The sequence below is a fragment of the Gossypium hirsutum genome, chromosome D01, assembly GCF_007990345.1.
Source record: "Gossypium hirsutum isolate 1008001.06 chromosome D01, Gossypium_hirsutum_v2.1, whole genome shotgun sequence".
NCBI lineage: Eukaryota > Viridiplantae > Streptophyta > Magnoliopsida > Malvales > Malvaceae > Gossypium > Gossypium hirsutum.
This window is the reverse complement of record NC_053437.1, coordinates 53,682,369-53,690,012: the sequence shown is the minus strand read 5'-3', so window position 1 is coordinate 53,690,012 and position 7,644 is coordinate 53,682,369. Positions and strand designations below refer to the sequence as shown.

At 28.2% G+C, this 7,644-nt stretch overlaps 1 pseudogene; it reads right to left on the bottom strand.

Annotated features, from left to right (window-relative positions):
* Positions 1-3,975: 3,975 nt before the first annotated feature.
* Positions 3,976-4,694, bottom strand: LOC107921568 (60S ribosomal protein L14-2-like; annotated as a pseudogene).
* Positions 4,695-7,644: the final 2,950 nt, after the last annotated feature.

Sequence of the window (7,644 nt, the reverse complement as noted above, 5' to 3'; positions counted from 1 at the left end):
TTCATTGAATTAACTATTTAAACGTTAAAATATTTTAACCAAAATTTTAATATGACCCTCATAACATTCTATAAATATTTAATAAAATATTTAAAGACTCAGTTTATAGAAACGAGGTCCCAATACCCCTTTTTCTAAAACCACTTGACTTTAGAGATGTATCACTTGAACCTAAATATTCGTTCAAATAATATAAATTATCAAATCAAAATTTATTATAACACTATATTTGACTCGTAAATATTAAATAATAATATTTATGGACTCACTCGTTGGATTTGTGGTCCCAAAACCTCTGTTTTCGGCACCACTAAAAATAGGTTGTTACAACACACATGATGAGGTCATTTGGACAAAGCAGTTGGATGAATTGTTTTCGTAAAGAGTATATAATAAGGAGTTTACAATCATGATACTTCTTGTGGATTGACTCCATGATTAAGTAAATTGCGAGTTATTGGAACAATTTTTCTGAACATAATTTCAATTACTAGAGCCTAATTGTATGTCTGATTAGTCTCTCCTCTAGCTCAGCAAAAGCTCAATCGGACTACATTTGAATCAGAAGAAAATTCTACGACTTTAGAAATAATTTAATTGAGTCGATTTTTTCGATGTGGAATTAATTTAGGCGATCATGAAAATTGTTCAACTAATGAATTTGATTAAAGAATTTTCTTGAAAAATTAATTTTGGAAAATCTTAGTGATTTTTGGGAAAATTAATTTTAATCAAGCAAAATTAAATTAATCATTAATTAAAATAAATTTAATATTTTTGGAAATTAGTTTTCAAGTCAGACAATTGTATCAATGGGTAATTGAACTTGAAAATTGGACTTGAGATCAAAAATTGAAATCGAGAACCAAAAATTGAGATCGAAACCCAAAATTAGTTGAACCAGGCTTGGTATGTGAAACCGGGCTAACGATCCAACTAGTGGTTAGATTGGACCGATCGACTATAATTGGACCAAATTGAACCGGCTTGGGGTATCATGAGGGTTTCGCACCTACGATGACACCACCGAGCATGATGGTGTCGACGATTGCAACGACGACATTTTGGTAACCAATGGATGTTCGGCGGCGGCTGTTCTTGGATGGTTGAGCAGTGGGAGAATTACACTCCTACTGGAACTCTACCGAATAATTTGATTTAGGATAAACTATTCCAAAAATAATATTATTTTAATAAATTTAATTTAATTTAATTTAAGACTTACCTTGATAGTATTTTGTTAATTTAATATTAAAGTGATTATCTTAATATTAGATTTAATTTAATATTTATCTTGTAGATAAATATTCTATTATTTTAATAGATTTAATATTAAATTTAATCTAATACTTATTTTGTATTAGATTTGTATTAGATTAAATTTAATATTAAAGTGATTAAGTTTGATATTAGTTGCTACTCTAAACTCTCCCTATATAAAAAGACCATTGGATCATTATTTTGACATAGACTTGGATTTAATAGAAAGTTGCAGCGAGAAAATTTTCTGAAAAAATTATTTTAGAAGATTTCTAGAGATATTTTTTTATTTACAACTTGACCCAAAAGTTTAGAGAAATTACGAATTTGCCTCATTAGTAATTTTGTCAAAAATTTTTTGATTCGAAGCGAGCCCACATTTGACAAACGTGAGCTTGAGAATAGTGGAGAAGATTACTCGGTCGAAGCGTTCATCCTAAACGGATCGAAAAGGTACAATTTGATTAAGTGTTTATTACTTTAAATATCACAACTAAGTTCTTCTTTTTGGAAAAAAAATTAAAACTTTGGTTTTTTCCTTAAACTTATTTTCCGCTGCGTTCTCCAAACATGTTTTTCCAACATTTGCCATCAATTATGAGTTAGTGGCGAGTTGACTTGTGACACCAACTGAATTCACATTATTTTTAATATATAAAACATATTAAATAGAAGCTTTGGTTTAGTGGTAAAATTATGATTTACCTTAATTTTACCACTCTAATTGGGGCAAAGTGGAATCTCATTATATGTATATTTTTATTGGTTTTTGTTAAAATGAAAAATTAAAATACCCTTAAATAATATAATTTATTTTAATTATAAAAATATATATTTTTTATAATTTCCCTAACTGATTAATAACTTGATTGAAGGTTACACCAACACAATAAATCATAAAATGGATGTGCATATATCTCCCGAGCACCCCACCCAAAATTTATTCTCTTAAGTCCTATAGCTCCCCCTACCCCAAATATATTTTAATGCCATTATAAGTCAAATCCAAGTAAAGAAAATTACCCTCTAGAATGGTTTGTAGTCATGCTTCTCTTTAAGTTAATTATTATTTTTGATTAAATTATAAAAATATAAAAGTTACAATATGCTGAAAGTTTTTATATCCTTTATATATTTAGAATTTAATTTTTATATTTTTATTTAATTAAATTTAGCTCTATTTTTTAATTTTAAAAATTTAGGTCACTCTGTTAACACTATTAAAATTTTTTTGTTAAATTTACTGGTGTAATATTTTAAAATTAAAAAAAATACTCATTTGGTATCCATATCATAAAAAAATGACATTTTGTAATAAACCTAAACTTAATAGAAAAGTTTCACGTTATTAACAATTCTTAAAAAGCCACATCGATATTTTAATTAGGATAAAGATTAAATTATTTAGACTAACTAATAAAATTATAAAAAATTGAACTAAATTAAATTAAAATTAAGATATAAAAATTAAATCTCAAATTTGAGTGAAATATAAATATAAATATTAAAATTAAAATTATTCTTATATAATCTCAAAAAGAATAAAGGGATTATAACTAATATTTAATAATTATCTTCTCATATAAAAACAAAGTATAAAAAGAAGAAATGAATGAACAATGGACAGGTGCCACGTAAGGAAGGCTTTACTCAAAAGTATATGATTTTTATAATTCACACTACGGACTTACTCAAAAGTAATAGTTTTATTTATATCAAATGTCATACTTACCCTTATCCATCAAGAGTGCGTTTGGTTCGCTGTATTGGATTAGAGGTGTATTGGATTAGAGGTATATTGGAATAGAGGTGTAATAGCAAATCAACTGTTTGGTTGAATGTAATGGAATAGAGGCGTAATAGTAATCTTGTGTTTGGTTGAATGGAATAGAGGTGTAATAGCATAATGGAAAAAACTAAAATGACTAGAATACCCTTAGCATAAATTTATTTTGGTAAATGATTATTGTTTTAATAAGATTATTAATATCAATAATAAATAATTTAATCATATTTAAACATAATTATTATTAAATATATTATAATTAAAATATATAATTTAATAAAATTCTTAATAATCAATATTCTTATATGAATTTACTCAAATCATAATATATGATACTATAAAATATAAATTAACATAATTATTATTAAATATATTATAATTAAAATATATAATTTAATAAAATTCTTAATAATCAATATTCTTATATGAATTTACTCAAATCATAATTTAATAAAATTCATAATAATTAATATTTTTATATGAATTTACTCAAATCATAATATATGATACTATAAAAGATAATTTGAAATAATTAATATTAAAATTAACATGTAACTGTTTGTTACTCATTCTTTGTTTCTTATTCTTTTTGTTTTGATCATGTATCAATCATTTAAACCAAATGCTTGGTTGTATTGGACAGTGTTTTATTACTTTATAAATGCATGATTTTATATACACAAATACATATGTATAGGAAAATTATCTGAATGAATGGTTAATATTTATTCAGCAAAACTTAGTATATACACACATAAATTAAGGTAAGATAATTAACTCGATATCTAGCTTGAGCAGCTCGAGTTTGTCTAAACAATACATCAAAACTTTTTATTTTGAAGCTTATAAACTTAAACAGCTTAAGTGTCTTATTTTTCATTATGCTATAAAGGGAATATAAATAAATACCAGAATTTTGATAAGAAAAATTGCAGCAAGCAAAGCAATATCCTGCTATTAAACTCACTATAAAATATGTAATATAGCAAACAAAGATCTCTCAACTGATCTTTAATCTTTTTAATCATTTGTAAATAAAAGAAAAAATTACAAAAAGAACAACCTGCAGAATGTTTGATGACAAAAACTAACAAAAATCCATGATTCAATATCAAATTCAAGATGCATTCTCCTTTTTCAGCTTAGCAAGTTCTTGCTTGATGACTCCAGACCTCTGCAAAATCGTATTACAGCTCGTCAAGCTTCGATTGATGTTTTGAGGAAGTGCTTTCAAGAAAATAACTCTGGTATAAAACGGGTAGACACAATAGGGGGTGTATCGGAAACTGACCTTGATCTTAGCCAACATAAGCTTGAACCTATCAAAGTCGTTGAGAGATGCTCTTCTCTTCTGGACAATCAACTTTCTACCCCACGAGCTACTTTCCCATTTGTTCTTAACATTTGCAAGTTAACATAAGAGTGATAAGAAAGAAAACATATCTTCAAGAAACAACATTACAAATGCTGGTGAAAGCTATCGTTGTCCTTACCAGCCTTCTCCATAGCTTCGATCAACCCATTTGTTCTTGGGAACACGTGGAATGTCAATTGTGATATCTGTCAATGTAAGCCTCTTGAAGTTCATTTGGCCTCTTACCATATCCTGGGCATCAACAAGTGCCTGCCACATTAAAAATACAGTCACTTCTTACACGCACATCTCCAAATAACACCTATAGGACTTCAACTAGACTAGTTGGCTGATAAAGGAACATTGATAATTGAGCAGACCATAATCCAAAGACTAAAACCAGTAAGATGGGTTAGTAGAAAAATTATGCAGCCAAAATCTAATGGTCACATTAAAGACATGTTTAAACCGTTCATATGACATGTGATAAAGGAAAGGGCTTTCTTACATGACCACAGGTAAGTATGTAGGCAATTGCATGACTTGCTTCATGCAAGAATACTGTAATGAGCTTAAAAGGCAGCAACAGCACTGTTCTCCATAGCTACAACAATCAGGGGGAAACATTAGGTCAATCCATTTAAGCAAACAGAGGCAACCAGTTCAAATTCCAAAGAATGCTGTATCTTTTAACAGAAATTCAACTGCAGTGAATCCTCCTAGAAAACTCCTAAAACCTTGGCATCCTCATCCTTATGAACAACTTATGAAAATTGTTGTAAATGCCATAGCATTTATGAGTTCCTTATGAACAGATTTACAACAAGTATTACAAAAGTAAATCACAAATGCTCCCAGAAAAGAACCCAATTTCCTTCAACGTGTAAACCAAGAAACTATTTAAACTGTTAATCTATTTCGTAATTCAAATTACCATTAATTCGATGGTTTCTCCAAAACAAGAAACTTATTAAATTTTAAACTAAAACTAACAATCATGGCTTAGTCAACTAAACCGTAGATATATCATCCTTCAAACAAACATAACCAGGGAGCTCTTACCAAAATTACCCCATTATTTTTACCGTGTTTATATTGTTTCCTTACAACAACCAAAAGCATAGCAGAGAAAAAGATGATCTTCGTTATAAACAAGAGAAAAAAAATTCAAGAAAGAAGCTTACAACAAGAATGACAACAGTGAAGACCAAAATTGTAACCAGAAAGGTAACTTGGCCATTATTGCAGCAACTGTTTAGCTCCCAGTTCACCATTTTTCTGCCTTTATTTCAAAATCTAAAAAGAACCCTTTTTTTTTTTCCAGGGGTCTTTTGTTTGGGATTTGAGAAAGTTAGATGAAAAAACAATATATGTTCCAATATCCAAATCATTGAACTTCAAATAAATAGAAAAAAATATCTCAAAAATTTTATAATAAAGGCTTCCTAAATTACCAAGCATCAAAAACCCAGAAATTTTCATCCTTTTCATTCATAGACCAAATAAAGAACTATGAAAACACACTAAAAGGGAAAAAAAATCTCGATAAGAAGAACACACCCACAAATGGTACGCCAGAGGATGTTAGAGGAGCAGAACACACTGGATGTTAGAGGAGAAGACGGTGAGGAGAGTGGAGAAGAAAGGTAGAAGGAAGAAACAGAACGTGAATTTTGGGTAAAACAGAAGCGTGAATCGGGAGGGTAAAACAGGGACCAAAATTGAAGCAGCACCTAATCTGAGCTCAAGGAAGGGATTAGAAAACGGTGGATTTTGGGGATTAGATCAGTAGTGTATTAGACCTGTAATAGCAATACACTGAACCAAACAAAGTATTAGAGAGGGATTAAGTGGGACCCACCGATTAGGGGTGTATTGGCTATGCCAATACACCCAACCAAACATGGTGCAAGTTTTATTGTTGTTGTGGTTAAATTGGTTATGTAATTAGTTTATACGGTTTAATTAAATAAATAATTAAAAATAATAAAATAATATTTAAAAATAAAAAATAGATTCAATTGATTTTTTAGCTTTGTTTAATCGATTCGTGGGTCAATTAGTCTGATGTTTCTCTCTAGATTGGTACCTCATTTGGTTCTCGATCCGATCAGCCAATCCAATTCGATTTAAACAATCATGACTCTAAGCCTTTGCACTTTGTACACTTGAAATTTAATGTTCCTACTTTTATTTTCAAGATTTTAATTCCTTTACTTTTTGAATTTAAAAAGCCGCTATCAAATTATATATAACAACACAATATTTTAATTGAAAAACTAACGATATTAACTATTTGAACTAATTAATAACATTATAAAAGTATAGAGATCAAATTATATTAAAAATTAAAGTATAATAATTAAATTTTAAATTTAAGCATATTAGAATAATTAAAACTAAAAATTAACCATTTGTATAAAATGAAAAAGAAAAGGAAAAAGAGTATGGTGGGTGTGTGCCACTTTTCAGCAGGAAGAAGGTCCAAGAAATAAAAATTAGATTAAATTAATTGAATTGGAAATGGATGATTTAGCTTATTTTTGGAAGATAAATTAGTAAGGATTAGTATTTGGTACATTATGCATTTCTTTAACTCCACAAGTAGTGTTTAAAATATTGTCATGTGTTCAGTGTATCATAATTGGGAAATGACTAAAAAAATTTAGTAACAAATATTAATATGAACATATTTTTACCTTTTTATATTTTTGTATAAAATATTATTATAATAAGGTTTAATCCAAATACATAATATTTTTCAGAGTTTCAACTTAACCACTTCTGTGAAAGTTTCATTTAGTTTTTATACAAACTTTTTATAATATATTTTTTACATAAATTCTTTTCACTCACATCATGAGTGTGTCATAAATTAGTATTCAACAATCTTAATGCAATCCATCAAATATTTTTTTTCTATATTTTTATTTACAATTTAAAGACTTTTATAACATTTATTATGCATGTCAACCTTTTGGTTTCAATAAATTTGCAATGCTCATTGCACCAATATGTAGACGAAGCTTCCATCTTACTATGGGATTTACACAAGTTAGGCAGATTGTCCCTTTATGGTAATATTTACTACGAATTCATTTCATGTGTTGTAGAATTAGTTAGAGTTGATAAGAATGGAATTTCATTCCAAGATGCGAGTATTTGTTTGTTGCATTCCATCTCTTAAAGAAAACCAAGAGGAATGAAGTCTTCTTTACGGCTTGGAACAATTTCTAGTTTGGAA